Source organism: Theropithecus gelada, chromosome 5, assembly GCF_003255815.1.
Source record: "Theropithecus gelada isolate Dixy chromosome 5, Tgel_1.0, whole genome shotgun sequence".
Classification (NCBI taxonomy): domain Eukaryota; kingdom Metazoa; phylum Chordata; class Mammalia; order Primates; family Cercopithecidae; genus Theropithecus; species Theropithecus gelada.
In genome coordinates, this window is record NC_037672.1 from 161,288,506 (window position 1) to 161,306,317 (window position 17,812).

At 35.6% G+C, this 17,812-nt stretch overlaps 1 protein-coding gene across 1 annotated transcript in view; it reads right to left on the reverse strand.

Moving 5' to 3' along the window:
- The window catches only part of MARCH1 (membrane associated ring-CH-type finger 1), an 826,141-nt gene that overhangs the window by 742,232 nt on the left and 66,097 nt on the right, over positions 1–17,812 (reverse strand). The gene's annotated exons all lie outside the window — the stretch shown is intronic.

Genomic DNA, 17,812 nt, shown 5'->3' on the forward strand with positions numbered 1-17,812 from the left:
AAAAAGGAGGTGACACTTAAACTGATCATTACAGGATAAGGAAGATCTGAGTAGATGGAGGAAGAGAAGAAAAAGCTGAAACACAGTAACACAAACACACGTCATGTTTAGGTTGCCTAGCCTAGGATCTTCGGAAAGATGTTATTTTTTTTAAAGACACTATGAATTAAGATAACACCAGATCTTAAAGTGCCCTTATGCATAATTAATGTATTTAATATGGTGAAAACGAGAGACATTTAAGTTTTACAGAGGAGTAATAGCTACCATGACCATGTGAAAAAATTCTAAAGGAGAAAATGCGTTAGAGATCGGAGTACCAGCTACGATAGCAGAAGCTATGGGAACGGCTAAGTAGCAACTGAAAGGTAGAGATGGAAAAATAAACTATTTTGAAGATATAATTGCTAGGAATTGACAAATGAGGAAAATAAAATGAGGTCCTACCTATTTGTTTTCTAACGCGGGTTAAAGAAGCCATCAGTTTACACAAGGGACACAGGCTAATTGTAAAGCTGTCTTAAGAATGCAGGTCTGGATCTAGCCACACTGAATTTTACAGGAAAAAAAGAGGTTGAAATATCTACCAAATAGAAAAAGAGTTGACTTTTTGCCCAGGTGCCCAGGAGAGTGGATAGGGCTGGATTTGTACATTCGGGAATCATGAGCACAAAACTGTTAGCTAAACCTTGGGAGTATGCAAACTTACCCAAGAACAAAACGCTGAGCCAATAAAAAAGGCCAAGGTCAGAAATTTATTGAATTCATATATTTAGGGAGTGAGCAGATAAAGTGTCAAAAAATAAAACTGACAGAAAAATAAAAAAGAATGTCAATGGTTCATATCATATACAGCAAACGGAATAAGAGTGTACCAAAGTGGATGAAAAACCATTCTAAAAGGACTGAATGCTGGAAATGGTCATGAATTTGGCTGACTTTGACAGAAAAATCAAAGCAAAGTATGGAAGAGAAAAGTTAATTGCCAGAGGAAGGCCATGAGGAAGGGGGAAAGACAGAGGGTGCCCTAAGAGAGAAGACAAATGATTGGCTAGGACTGTGGAGGAGACAAAAGCAGAGGGCATTGAGGACAGGTTAGTCCAGGAGAGGAGTATGGACTTACCAGTCTCTGAATTAGGAGACAGATACTGCTGACATAAGCAGGAGCACGTCCTGTTTGACCGATGGGGCATTCAGAACTTAAACGGCTCTTTTGGAAAGCAGTGATGGCAAATCTAGCCACAAGTCACATATATAATTGAGACTGATGATGCTTCAAATGAGCACTGCAGAATAGAAAATTCCTCTTTTCCCTTTCTGAAGAGCTTATCAAAGACCCTCTGGGAACCCCAAAACATTGGGTTTCTTATGGGCTATTGTCTTTCATACCTGATTCATTAAACACTTTACATAAATACATTGTTCCAACACATGACAAGTAAAACTTACAAATGACATACTGGAATTTTAACATGTCTTGATTTAAAAATATAACTTAGTAGTTTAAAAATCTTAAAACACATTTTAATTTTTCAGACCTCTTTTTTAAGAAAAGGGTAAGCTTTACTAATCCCGGGGTCATGACTAAAAGGTTGAGAAAGGTTGAGAATTTTAGTTACAGAACATAAGGCTGGGGAAAGAAAGCCTAATAACACATTTCAAATGTTTGTAAATTCTATTATAAAGAATAATTTGGGCCAGGCACTGTGGCTCACACCTGCAATCCCAGCATGTTGGGAGGTTGTGGTAGGTGGATAACTTGAGGCCAGGAGTTCAAGATCAACCTGGCAAACATGGCAAAACTCCATCTCTACAAAAAGTAGCTGGGCATGGTGGCCCACACCTGTAATCCCAGTTACTTAGGAGGCTGAGGCATGAAATCACTTGAACATGGGAGGTGGAGGTTGCAATGAATCGAGATCATGTCACTGCACTCCTGGGTGACAGAGTGAGAGAGTGTCTCAAAAAAAAAAAAAAAAAAAAAAGATATCCTATTTCGCATGCTATTAAAGCCTAGAGAAATAAAAAACTCTATCTGCAGGATGAGAGAGTTCAGATAGACATAATTGCAAGTATATTTTCATGTTTGCAATTATAAGGCTTCCAAAACAGATCTTTAAAAACATCGGCCGGGCGCGGTGGCTCAAGCCTGTAATCCCAGCACTTTGGGAGGCCGAGATCGGCGGATCACGAGGTCAGGAGATCGAGACCATCCTGGCTAACACAGTGAAACCCCGTCTCTACTAAAAATACAAAAAACTAGCCGGGCGAGGTGGCGGGCGCCTGTAGTCCAAGCTACTCCGGAGGCTGAGGCAGGAGAATGGCGCAAACCCGGGAGGCGGAGCTTGCAGTGAGCTGAGATCCGGCCACTGCACTCCAGCCTGGGCTACAGAGCAAGACTCCGTCTCAAAAAAATAAATAAATAAATAAATAAATAAATAAATAAATAAATAAATAAAAACATCACTAATAGATGTTCCTCTTTCTGGAGTGGTTGGACACCATTACTTCCACAGGCTCACACTGGGGTCTGTAATTTTATTTCTGCTCCTTGGGATGGTTCATGGTTTCCCTCTAGTGTGGAATAAGTCATGCAAATATGTGAACATCCACAGTTTCTGCTACTCAGCTCAATTTTGTTTTCCTTCTTCTAATCTTATGACCCATGGAACATGGAAGGCTTCTTTCTGATTTATAATTTGTGACCAAACTTTATGACTTATTCCAGTGTAATAAAGGCAAGAAACTTGATTTTTCTCATAAGAGTGCATATTTCCCTTTCAAGAAATGAAAAACTCATTTGTGGTGGGGAAGAACACTTAGCAAAAGTACCAAAAGGAAAGGAAGCTAAACTATTGGACCAGCTTGGACAAGTGATTTAACATTTTGGAGCTTAGTTTCCTCCTCCTTGTCTTTGATACTTCAAGGATTAAATGAGGAATGAATGAGATTGTGTGCATAGAATATCTTTCATTGTGCTGGCACAGAGTAGATACTTAACAAATTACCATTCGTTTCTACATGAAATTATACTCATGCCATTATTGTGTCACCTTGTAATGACTAATATTAACTAGCCATACAGCTCATGGGGTTTAACTTATTCTACCATATTCTTCCCACTATGACCACTGCACCCATACACCCCAAACCCCATCCCCTCCCCACCAACACATACACACACGCGTGCACACACAAACACTAACACGTACACACACCTTTCAGCTCAGGGATCTTAAGTGAAACTTCATGAGAGACAAAATAAAGAGACATTTTATTTTCTTATTTGTTTTTAGGAAAGAGAAAAGTTATAGCCCCTATGGGCATTACTGGGTAATCAACACCCCCAGTAATGAATCCAAATAAAAGCTTCCCTATCCCTATTCACTGCATGCATTTAAGATATCAAGCTGATACTCTATGCAATCCCTTCCAAATAGACTACTGCAAGCTATTTCTTTCTAAAACACATTCTTGAAAACAATCAAATTATAAATTAATCCTTAAAGATTGGAAGACTATAAGCCATGAAATAATACAGAAGCTTGCAATTAAGATCATAAGCAGGAGATTGCCGAAGAGATGCCAGAAACTATGTTACATGATTAGCTATAACCAAAGGGAGAAAAACAAGTATATATGTCCCTGAAGGTAATCCATGAACACAGAACAAGTTACAGGGGCAAAATGCAAACTGTGAGGCCTCTAGCAACAGTCTATTAAATGCTAAAGAAGCAAATCAATCCAATAATGTAAAGTGGATATTACTAACTAGTAAGCTAAGAGCTTTTACATTCACTACAAGTGCATTTTGCAATAAATGAGAAATCATGTACAGCCCCTGGTGTATTTCCCTCCCATTCCTTCATATTTGCACTCATTTTGAAACTATTTAGAGTAAGAATATAGCACTACAGCAGTGGTCAGATCTGGCACAGAATTCTTTAATGATAATTTCTAAGAATGTACAGTATATACATTTTTAGAGTTACCTAGCCTGAATTTTAAGTGTTGAGTTGCTCTGGCAGAAATACCTTATTTTGAAATAGATTGTGGCAAGACATGTAACAAGAAATAAGTTATTTTCCCAAATAACACTAAAAACACCTTTGATCCTTAACCTCTGAATGCTTTCTGGTAACTAAAATGTTTACACGAAAATTTTGCATTACCGATGTATCCATTGTGTTCACATGCTACACTTTTATAAATGCCCATAAATACCAGGGCTGTGTTTTTCACTACAGGGTCCACAGGAGGTTTTTACATTTGTTCGTTTTGTCTTTGTTTGTGGGAAGAAGGAAGCAAAGTATAGTAAATAAACCATTCAAGTTTTATTTATTTTTTAGAACAGTTGCTTTTAGATTTTCAGATATTTCATGAATCTGAATGTTTTCATCAAATAAATTTATGAGCAAGACATACTCTAAGTTTCTGACATCATTTGTAGAAACCACAAACACATTGCTTTGGCCATAGTGGACCCACTCACTCATCTAGTCACACCTTAATTTACTCATTGCAAATAAATGCATTGTACCATGTGTCAGACACCATACTAGGCACTGTGAAATGGGAGCGTGACCCCCAAAACGGCAAAATCCCCAACTTATAATGAATTGCATCCTGGTTGGAAAGACAAATACTAACCAAATAAATGCAACATACATATAGATACAAAATTACAAATTATTAAGTACTATAAAATAAAAGTGCAGAATATTTTGAGAAAGATTAACTGTTGAGTGGTGAGTTCAAGATAAAAGGCATTTAAGCTTAAATCTAACTTCTAAAGAAGTAGGAGTGGGGTAAAAGATTAGATGCAGGAGAGAATTGAAAGATGAACTGGAGTGAATTATATAATCAGCAAAGTGCTATTTTAGAAATCAGAACACCAGAGTCCTAATTAACAGCGTGACCAAATGAGGAGATTAAGAGTGAGGCATTGTCTTATTCTAAAACTCTCAAATTTTTGCAAGTATTCTTCTCTTCAAAGATTGGTAAATTGGTGTTTTTTTAAAAAAATAAAATATCATTTATTTGAAATATTTATTTTGTATAGACTATATTTAATATTTTTACTTACCATGACTAATAGTGAAAACTTCTGCGTATTTTACACATGCAGCTAGAATTTTATAATAACAACACACAATATTTTGAAAAAGCTAGAAGATTTTGAATGATCACAACGTAAAGAAATGACAAATGTTTCAGGTGACAAATATGCTAATTAGCTTGATTTGATCATTACACATTGTACACATGTATTGACATATCACTCTGTGTCCCCAAAATACGTAAAATTATTATATGTCAACTAAAAATTAAAGGGAAAAGTCACACAAAAGAATAGTACCCTGGCATGTTAAATAATAAACTCACTTCAAATCATTGATAATACCTTGAACTTTTAAGATGTTACTGATTGTTACAAATAATTCTCACTAACACATATATGTCTTATTTACAAATAACTATATTAAAGTGAAATTATATTGTCTTTATACATGAAATAAATCTGTGAATAAAATTTTTAAAAATAGCTAAGAACGTTAATTCCCCAGAATTTGTCATTGTCAGGAAATCTCTCATTCTCAAGGATGATAGTGCACAGATTTGTTCACCTTTCCTTAACATGTCAGAAAAATTATAATCATCAAAAAGTAAGTCAACTTATCAATATCAATACATTTTTCTTCAGTTGAAATTCTTTACCTTTTATTAGAATTATATAATTCTATGAAATCTTGAGAAATTATCCGCTAAAATCAAACCAGCCTCATTTCTATCAAGGACATACTCTGAGTTAGGAACAGGTCAAAGCTTGTTGTGTTGTTGCTAAACTCTTCCCCATATTTGCCATATCATAATCATCAACCTCTTGCACAAAACTCAACTTCAAATCATTTTTTCCTCACTGCCATAAAATGATTTGTTTCGAAAAAATTATTAGTAGTCATTTGTGTTCAGGCTACCTCCTAGGCCCTCCTCTAATATTCCTTAATCTTAGATCATAATCTATGTCTGCTGTAACAAAAGGCAAGATATTCCTTCTAAAACTAAGATAAACAAACAAGATGGAGAAAAGATAAATGAGAGTCCTAATGTGATTCAGTACACATATAGAACATTTGCATTTTTTGAAAAAACTGGCTCTTTTGTGTTTATTTATCCCTGATCTGGAAAAGAGAGCCCGTATTTAATTTATATCAAAAAGGCGATATAAATTTAGCCTCTTAAACAAAAGATGTTAATTAAAAGGTAGGTATTCAACATGCCATAAACTAATCGTCATCAATGACATCTATTCCTTATATATTTCATTTTAAATGCTTAATTACGTATTTGGAACTATTACACGCATATTTTCTATATTTTTTACATTGTGGCACTCTAGCTTGTAATGATTTCCTTCTCATTTTTTAGCTATATAAAGTTAAAATTTACTTTTAAACTTTTAACATTAGGCCTGGAAAAATACAACTCTTGCTTGAACAAAAGATCTAAGATTAGGGGGAACACAGGAGAAGCAGAAACTAGACTTCCTCGCCACCCACACCTTATTTCTTGCCCAACTAGATACAGATTTCCTGCACAAAGGACAGGACCCTCAGATACATTTGATATATCTAAAGAATAGGGGAAAACAGACTAATGCTAGGGAATTTGGAAAACCTCAGTATTTACCTACAAAGCTTTATAGTTTCTTACAGCCCAGCATAGTAAGGGAGTAGCCAAATTATTTCTGATGCATTAAAGAGGATGGAGCTGATAGAACTTTGAGGACAAGAATGAAGGACCAAACAGCAGCAACCTGTTTACTCTTCCGAGGCTGAAATAAAACAATGGATGTGTCAATAGCTGATAGGTGGAGATGTGGCCAGTAAAACCCAAAGTTCGTCTCTTCCCAACCCTATGTAATCCTTGTGCTATCTCAGCTTACCTCTCACATCCCTGCTCCCTGGGCAAAAGGAAGAGAAAGCCTGAATTCAATGCCATTTCATTTTTGCCATGCCAAAGAACAGAGACCCCAATTACAAATAATTCAACAACAACAAAAATAATCCTCCTGTGGATTGTCACCCTCTACATAAGAGACTTTGCCAAATGCTAAAGGTACAGATAAATTTAAGGAATAATTTATGCCTTAAATTCGTGTTACAGTTTGTTAGGAGACAGAGTACAGGTACAACAAAAGTAAACAAAACTATAATGCAAGTTGTGCAATGTAACAAGACCAGGTAAGCCATAAGATGGCCATAGTCCCCTATTTTACCTCCTTTCCAGAAGAATAATGAGCTTAATGTTTAAGTCTTCAAAACTGTGGTGCTGTAAATGCTTTCAAATCATGTCTCTTCATTCACATTATTGACCCCTTGAGCCTACTAAACACGTCAAATCTTAAAGTTGTCTTATAGTTACATTGAGTCTTTCGTATCTGCCAGACAGCATAACTATACACTAAAGAATATAGACCAGTGTATGGGAGAGGCTGGAATGATAAACTAGAAAATTTGCCTTTTTACCCAGAGCCATGAGATCAAGCATTCTTTCAAAAACCACTAAACTTGATGTGATATATTTCGTTCTAATTAGGAAAAAAAATCACAACACTTATGATTTGTACATAATTCAGAGGGTCTTGATATTTCATTAAAACCTAGCATTGAATGTGAGACATATCAGCAAACATTACCTTAGAAATTATATTGAACTAAAAACAAACATTTGTAGGAAATAACCTATCTACTATTTTCTTCTCTGGATTCCAGGACAAAGAAATCATTAACTGATAATAATCATATTGTTGGTGGGATCTATTGATTTTAAATCACACTCACTGGAGATATGATCTGTAAACAAGATCATTTTCCTTTTTTTTAATCATCAGTAAGATAATTTTCTTAGAAAATCAGCTCACTTTGCACTCCTTGCACTTCTCTACTTACTTAAGCTCCAGAACACCACAACTAATTGTGTGAGTTTATTACAAATACTATTTGTAAAAAATATCAAAATTAAAAATAATTTATAGAATTAAAAACTTTAAAAAATTAGAACTTGAAAACCTCTTAAAATGTTCACACAGGACAAGAAATGTTAGAGAAAAATGAGGGTATATGCATACTCTCACTTATAAGTGGGAGCTAAATGATGAGAATTCATGGACACAAAGAGGGGAATGACAGATACTCAAACCTACTTGAGGGTAGAGAGTGGGAGGAGGGAGAAGAGCAGAAAAAATAACTATTGAGTACTAGGCTTAGTACCTGGTTGACGAAATAATCTGTACAACAAAGCCCTGTAACACAAGTTTACCTAAATAACAAGCCTGTCCATGTACTCCTGAACCTAAAATAAAAGCTAAAAAAAAAAAATAATAAAAAAATAAAGGAGGACATAGCTCAGTGTAACATAAAATTTTGCATCAGTAAAAAATAGATAGAGGATAGGTACATAGGTAGATTAGATAGATGATAGATAGATAGATAGATAGATAGATAGATAGATAGATAGATAGATAGATAGATAGATAGATAGATAGATAGAATCCATATTGTGCAAAGAGAGTGCTAGGTATGGAGAAAAATTAAGCTGCAAGAATAACTAAATATGCAAACAGTTTAAAAATATAGAATTACTTGCTCTGGATATTTAAAAATAAAGTCTATTTTACCATTTGTGTATGTGGCAAAAAAGAAAAAAAAAAAAAGGAATCCTTTTCAGCACTATAACTCCAGGCAACTCCCAAGTGTTGATTAATTTCTAACCAGGATGTGTGTGTGTGTGTGTTATTGTGGCTTTCTGCTTTTGTCTGCATGTCTGCTTTGTCCTCCCTGCCACATTTCAGAAAGAGGCGATGATAATGATGCCCAACTGACAGAACCCTTCCTGTGAGTCCCTCCAGAATTACTGGCAAGACCACAGATGGAATATTGCTGGTCAAATGCTCATCTCAGGATCTAGTACAACTAGCAGAGCATTCCCAGTCACGGGGCTGAGTGCAAGACAGTATTATTTAGATTAGAAGAAGTGACTGTGGTGGCATCATGATTTTTATTAATCACTGAAAGATGATTTCTACTTTTAATTATAAATGTCCTAAGTACAGGGGCAATTCAAGCCTTTCTGTTTTCTTCCATTTCTATATTCTGTTTATCACAGTTCAAGAATATAGAAACCAACAAATAATTAGTTGTGGAATTGAATCATGGTCAATGGAATAAGACATTTTAATCTAAGATTAATATCCTAAAATATTAAAAGCAAAAGGACTAAACTAGACAATTGAAATTGCTATACAATTACCAAGTAGTAGTAATGCTATTTTTTTAAAAATAACTTAATGATATGTCAGAAATAGCAGTTATATTACGTGTTCTTTTTCTGATGCCTCAGAGTTTCCCTATCAAGAATGATGTGTGAAACCAAGCCCATGTAATGCAGGAATTGTCTTTCATGACAAATCATGTTTTGTTTTGTTTTGTTTTGTTTTACTTTAAAAAAAATCTGTAGGTACACAGTAAGTGTATGTATTTATGGGGTACATGAGATTTATTTTATTTTTATTTATTTGTTTATTTATTGAGACGGAGTCTTGCTCTGTCGCCAGACTGGAGAGCAATGGCACCCTCTCGTCTCACTGCAATCTCCACCTCCCAGGTTCAAATGATTCTCCTGCCTCAGCCTTCCGAGTAGCTGGGACTACAGGCGTGTACCACCATGCCCAACTAATTTTTGTATTTTTAGTACAGACAAGGTTTCACCATATTGGTCAGGATGGTCTTGATCTCTTGACCTCATGATCCGCCCATCTTGTGCTCCCAAAGGGCTGGAATTACAGGCATGAGCCACTGTGCCCAGCCGCATGAGATGTTTTGATAGAGGCATTCAGTGTGAAATAATCACATTTTTATTCAAAGAAACAAACACATAAAATAATGTTCCTTTTAAATCATTTTCCAAATCTTTAGGAAAAATGGTATTTGAGTTTTATTGAACAACTAGGAGAAAAAAATCATTTTTATACAGGACATGTAGATTCAAGAAACTATTAAAACCATTCTGTTTACGAAAATGTGTTTTTATGTTCAACGCAAAGTTGAAATTTATTTCTAGTAGTGAATAATAATATTTATGATTTCACAGTGTTTCATCCTTTGCTGTGCATAACAATTTGCTCTGGGAGAAATCACATAGCTGCTTAAAGCCACTACTCATAGCTCCTTAATTTAAATCATTATAAAACAACAGAAATACAGTTTCATAAGGAAACTGAGAGATCAAATAAGATAACTTGAAAAATATAAAAACAATTTATTATACACAGTTTAGAATTTTTTCTAATAATGATAGTAGAGGATAAATATTGATTTTTCTTCTCCATTTAGTGATTAGTGGGTCAATATTAAAAATTGAAACAAGCTCAATGTAGAAAACCCAGTTCTTAGATTATGTGCTCCAATTTGCCACTAAAAACATTTTCCTTCTTATGATGCTCTTAGAATTCATCATAAAGAATTCCAAGGAAAATAAAAAATGGAACCATTCTAATAGCATTGTAAATGCTGAATTTGCCTCCAGAAATAAAGTAGTTGCTTTTTAAGGTTTATTTAGTATGCTAACAGGTGAGTGCACTTGAAACAGTATTCTTTTTAGTTGACTGTGCCCTATACTGAATTGCAGACAGATATGTACTGATCTATTGTTATGAGGATTATTACTCATAATACCCAAGGTTTTCTTAAATAACTCTCAGTTGTTCTCCAGGGTAATACTGGGGGAAGAAAAGGAAAATAACTATGAAGCTCAGTTACAGAAACATCTTCTTTAGTTTTATGACTTACCATGAAAATAAAGTTAAACATACTGGGTTTAGTTCCAAAATGAGATATGCAATTAGCTGATGCCTCTGCTATGCAAATTTTGAGGAAAAATACATTTTCTTAAAGATTACTATTCACTGAACAATTCTATAAGAAACCTTTCCACTGACCATCTGTCCAAACTGTGTGTTGAAGTTCTGAAAAGCAATAAGACATTTAAAAAGAAATCTGTGTAGTTAGTTCCTGGTTGCTACGAAACTAAGAAAAAAAAATATGGTTCTAAATATCATCTTGAGTCTTATTAATCTTGGTGATTATCTTTTTTTGTGTGAACATTTTTTCCATAATCAAATTAGATAGTATTTGTGAAGAACTTGAAATCCCATTATTCTATTCACAAAGTATTATTGGTGTCAGGTGTGTTTCACATAAGACTTAATTATTTGCATGGAGACCAAAAATTAGGTTGTAACATTGCATATGCATCAAATAATAAAGATACAAAATAATCTTATTATTTATGCCATGAAATTCTTCCTGTGATGGAGGAAAGATTTATGGCTTTCTATTTAATGTTTTGAACAATGATTTTCTCTCTTCTCTTAAATTTGGGCTAATTTTCTTTTTCATTTTGCTTCCCTTTGATCCCCAAGTTTCAAAGACGACCATAATGACCACATATTACTCATTACTCTCTATGCATGTCAAAAAGTCCTTTTTTATATGTGGCACTACCTTTGCCAGAACAGAAGATGGTATTAATTTTCTTGCTACCCCAGACTCAGGTGAATCAACTCTCGTAGCTTGCAATAATTCTCAGGTATTTTCAATCTTCTAGAAATGGCAAATTCAAATTACAGAATACAGATATCCCAGAAGCTTCATGACAATGAATAGGTCGCATATGGGATGTTTTCCTAGAATTACACGTAAAGCAACTGTACTTTAGATACTAAAAGCAAATGAAGCACCTGTGAATTATTCTCTTTACACTAATCTTAACTATCTAAAATTGGGGGAAGAATCTGTGATTTACATAAAACCCACAGAGGTTCTTAGTCTCATACCGCTCACAGTGTTTCTTCGTATGGAAGGAAAAATATATATATATATCAATAGATTTTAATAACCTTCTTAAAACTGAATTCAAGATGCTTGTTAAAGAGGAACATGTTTTACACAAGAAAAGTAGTAATTGACATATGGGGTCAGCCTGCATGAGCCCTGTGTCAGCACTACGGATCCACAAACTTCCAAGTTTGCATTAGAACAATAAAGCAACTGTAGAACAAGCCAGGACTTCTCTGAAGGTCAGTACTTACACTCTCAATGCTAAGGATGTTGGCACTAGATGCCTTGTCTTTGTCTGAAAAAAATCAAGAAAAATAGTTCTTTAAAAATGTGTAGGCCGGGCGCGGTGGCTCACGCCTGTAATCCCAGCACTTTGGGAAGCCCAGGTGGGAGGGTTACGAGGTCAGGAAATCGAGACCATCCTGGCTAATACAGTGAAACCCTGTCTCTACTGAAAATACAAAAAAAAAAAAAATTAGTCGGGCGTGATGGCGGGTGCCTGTAGTCCCAGCTACTCATGAGGCTGAGCAGGAGAATGGCGTGAACCCGGGAGGCGGAGCATGAAGTGAGCTGAGATAGCGCCACTGCACTCCAGCCTGGGCGGCAGAGAAAGACCCCGCCTCAAACAAACAAACAAACAAACAAACAAAAAGTGTAGATTTGCAGTGATCCCCTTTTGATCAACTGACTCCTTAAACAGCAGAACTTTCCATAATGACCCCCCAATATCTAAGCTTATCGATAGAGCAGGGCCAAAGCCTAGATCATCTGCAGGGTAAAGACACACTGCTTAGATATATTTTAGAAATACAGGAACGAAGGCTGAGACATGCCAGGCAGAGCAGTGAAGTGGGTATGGTCTCTGCCAGGGCTCCAGCTCCCTCTCTCTCTTCTTTCTTCTTCCCTAAATAACAATATTAGCAGTTTTAAATAGTTACTAAAGCTTAATGAATTTCCTTTCCAAAATCATGTGCATTTAATAAAAAAAAAAAAAATCTCCAAATAAGTGAATGCATCATCTTCCCAAAATACCCCTCTCCCTAGATTTCCTAACTCAGTGGATGAAAATTAAATCTACCCAGTCACCTATACTAGCAACCTGAGGGTCAGTCTGAGCCTCCTTCCTCTCCCACATTCAATTCATTACCAAGCCCTGACGGGATTTTGCTCATAAATAATTCTCAAATCCATGACTTCTATATCCCAGCTAATCTGCTCTAGTTCCTATCTTCATTATCTGCCTAAAAGAGAACAGTCTCCCAGCTTCAGCTGCATCTCTTTTACTACATTTCTATTCAGATGCCAAAGGGAGTGCTCCAATAAATAAATCACATTCTGAGACTCTCCTGCTTAAAATCCTTTATTGTTTCAAAGGTAGAGCTAAATTCCTTCAGCTTTTGCAGAAGCCCCTTCATTTATGCCCATTCAGCATGTTCTGCTGATTGTCTTCTCTATCTCAAATTGCTCTATGGAATTCTCTGCTTTGTGTCCGAATGGATCGCTTCTTTCATCATGACTTCTGTAAAGAGTAGAGAAAGTACACTTTCTGTCTATATTTAATTACTCAAGTTCAGACTTTAAGACGGAGTGTTCGTAACAGCTTGTTACTTATCTTTTATCTTAATTGCTAGCAAGAGAGATCCATATAATGCTGGAACCAATTAAATGAATCTCGTGCGTCACACTTCTCTAGGGAAAGACACCTGGGAATAGCTGCTCTCTCTTCTTACCACCCAAGGTCCAATGTGAAGGCTTTCACTGTTAATTTTACCTTAAAAATTTTCTCAGCTCCACATAAGTCATTGACTCTTAATAATTCCTCCTGTTTTACTTACAAATATCACCTTTACCACAGGCAACGTGAGTTTTACCAGTCAGTACTCCCACAGGCATACACTTGAAAGTGAGCCAGATTTTAACCCTGGAAAAATCCAAACTAAACCAAAACCAAACTAAAATACTCAGATATGTTAAAAAAAATTTTACCATATTCTTGAGAATACAAAATATACCATTTCTCAGTCATATAAAATTTTAAATAAATATTTGTTAGGAATTTATTAATGTGGCTCTTGCCTTTCATCACCACTAACTCCTATTATTTCTTAGTTGTATATTTAACATGTATCAAATCTCTACTGTATGTCAGATACTATGTTCACTAAGTTTATAATGTGATGACTTTTATTTTAATATATTAAGTAAAATAAAACCTCCAGGTCCTATTCTTTTTGTTCAACCAAGAAAATATCAGAAAATGTATATCATTTGATTACGTTCGCTGAAAACTCTTATCTGTAACAGTGACAATCCAACAACATTGCGAAATGATTTTTAAAGTCACTTGCCAGGTGAATGTCAAACAGAGTAGATTAGTAAAACAGAAAAGAGTTATGCTATAGTTTACTGGAGTATGGCAGAATACTAAGGAAGATAACCAAGCTACGTTTTACGCATGAAGCACCAAACTTGTTTATGCTCCATAAAACACTTCGGATCTCATTAAAACCAAGTGAACAATGCCAATAAGAGTAGCTAAAGCCAACTTTAGATTTCTTTTGTATTGGGTTAATTTGACCAAAAAAAAAAGAATTCCACAGACCTTTAACTTTCAATTACAATGCCATCTTGTGGAAAATGCAGAAGCAATGAAAAGACTCACAAACATCTTGATGCAATAGTTAGCAAACCACTATGGAAACATGGCAGATCAATGAAAACTTAATACACCGATAGACAATATTTGTATCAAAGTTTTCTAATTCTACAAGGTAAAAATCACTTCAATATGCAGACTATATTCCATATTGTAAGGATCCAGCCAACTACAGTATCATAAGAAAGGGAGGTAGACGTACCCTGTGTCACTATCAGATGGAAGCAGGAAAGAAAACATATGGAGGCAAAGTTATCTACTGTCTAAATTAATAGTCCATTTTGTGAATGATTTAGAACTTGCTTTAGCTGCCCCAGGCCAGCTGATAACCTCTATCAGGAAGCTGAAGGTTTTCAGTCGCCTCAAGAAATTCTGTTTTTCACAAAGCATCTGGCTAGAGCATTGAGAGGTATTGGGAGAATGTTAGTTATATGAGATCCCTATGGATCATAACTAGGTCATATATAATAATAATAATCTATTTACACTATGTTAATCATAGACTTTTAAATATATCAAAAGAATTGACTAAACATCAACCTTATTTTAGAGATAAGTAATTGGTATATAACGGTTATATAACTTAAGGTACAGAGTAGAGGTTATGAGTGCAAGATCTGCAGGTAGACAGGCTGAGTTTTAAGTCTAGCTTAACTGTAATACCTTGGACGAATAACTTAATCTCTATCTAAAATTCCTTATTTGTAAACTGGAAGTGATAACAAATACTCTTCTCAATGGGTTATTGTGTTGACAAATGAGCTAATATATACAAAGTGATAAGACAAGCATCTGCCATATAGTGAGGAGTGAAAAATGTTAGTGCCTATTATTATTCAAGGTTATTCAACTCATTAGTAACACAATCAGAACTGCAAGTCAGGTTTACCCACTCCCAAACCAACTAACCTCCCAAACCTAGCATGCCATATCAAAAGTCGCAATGACTTCTGTGTTTTGAGGAGAGGGATTTGGTAAAAATAAGCATGAATAAGTCATACTAGCAACTACTTTTTAGAGCAATGAAAGGCAGATTCCGCTCATCAGCTAGTAAGTATTCAGATCTCAGCTGACTCATTTTAAGAGGGCAACAAATTCATTAGGGGAGATGGGAAAGGGTAGAAATGAAAGTTTTGTTTAGATATCGGTGCTAACATTGTGCTTTTTATAAAAAGGATAAGAAAAAAGATGAATAAAAAGACACAATAACAAAAGTCTACCTAAAATATTTTTAAATATCCAAATCCTATGCTTGTCCATTGAAGCAGCAACGACAACACATTTTCCTAAAAAAGTGAGGTACCAATTTTTAAGAGAACCAAAGAATATATTTTTGTTTAAAAAATACTTTTATGCTAAGAGTGATATGGTTTGGATTTGTGTCCCCTCCCAAATCCCATGTCGAATTATAATCCCCAGAGTTGGAGAAGAGGTCAGTTGGGAGGAGATTGGAACGTGGGGGCGGATTTCTCCTTGCTATTCTCCTGTTAGTGAGTGAGTTCTCACATGATCTGGTTGTTTAAAAGTAAATAGCACCTTCCCTTTTGCTCTCTTCCTCCTACTCCAGCCACATAAGAGGTGCCTGTTTCCCTTACTGAAACGACTATAAGTTTCCTGAGTCCTCCCCAGAAGCAGATGCCTGTATAGCCTGCAAAACCGTGAGCCAATTAAACCTCTTTCCTTCATAAATTGCCAAGTCTCAAGTAATTCTTTATAGCAGTGTGAGAATGAACTAATACAAAAAGTTATTCTGTTATTGCCTTGATCATTATACTTTCTAGCAGATAATGTTTTGAAGATGTGAAAAGTGACATAAGTACATACATTTGTATTTCAAAATAAGCAACTAACTGTACATACTCTAAATTATATTATGTCCAAATTATTATCAACCAGCTTACCTGATTTGGTATTGTCCTTTAGTTCAAAACCCTTCTACTTAGAGTATGTGTCAGTTAACTTCAGCTGTAAAATACAACATCTAAAATAACAGTTGCTTAAACAAGACAGAAGTTTAATTCTCTTATATTTAAGAGAAGCCTGGAAGTAAGCTGGTAGAGTAGCACCTCAAAGTTGTACTCAGATTCAGGTTCTCTCCAGGTCACCTCACAGTTGTCCCTGGAGGACAACTGTCTTCATGGTCTGTGCTAGTGCCTACACATACAACTGTAACATCACATCCACTACCTAAGCAAGAGGGTGAAAAAGGAGACTAAACCCCTTTTTAAAAGGGATTCCCTAGATACACATCTGCCCTTGTCTCATTGACAGGAACTCAGTCACTGAGTCATTCCTAAGAGGGAGAGAGGCTGAAAACTACATTGGCTGAACAGCACTTTTACTCAAGAAAGAGGAGTGAGTATTGGGAGACAACTAGCCATCTCTGCCTGAAAAAGAAATCAAAGAATAGAATAGAGTAGAATAGCCTGTTGCGAGTGGGCAAGTTTTTTGTTGTATTGGCTGTGAGTTGGTGGGTAAACTGTGGATGAATGGAGGAGTAGCTTTGTACAGGCTGAGGGCCTACTAAATATGTGGAGATACCAGCCCACGTATTTGTTATACTCAATGTAAATTAGGTCAATTGTGTTTCAATCCTCTGTTTATTTGTTCCTTCCTGGTGAGGCACTTTTATCCAGGCTAAAAACAATTTTCAGGATTTGGTAACCAGTGCAGACTTGAGATCCTGATTGCTTGGATCTCAATCCTGGTTACTCTTTTAACTAAACGTATGAATTGGACAAATTGTTTAATTTCTCTCTACCTCAGGCTCCTCATCTATAAAAATGAGGAAAATAACAAAATCTACTTCATAGAGTTGGTGTAAGGATTAAATGAATTGATAGAGGTAAAGTATTCATAACAAGTCTTTGCACAGGGTAATTGTTCAAAAAATGTTAGCTGTTATCAACTGCAGACTTGTGTTCTAGAAAAAGACAGTGGACTACAACCAGCAATCATACAGGTGATAGCCAAAAAGTAAAATCCACAGTAAGGAAATGTTTGATGTTAACATGAGAAGTAAGGGGGTTGGTTTTGTTATACTAGATTTGGAATCAATTCTCCCTTCTGTAGAGAGAAGTTCTGTAAAACGTTCATACTGCCACACATAATTCAGAAATGGTCAAGTGAAAGTGACTGACTATAATGGCGAAGGACACAGATTTAGATGTCACAGAGTAAAAGCACCCTACAAAGAGAGAGAAAACATTATAGCACAAAAGAGGTGGCAGGCGTTTTAAGAATTGGTAAATACAGA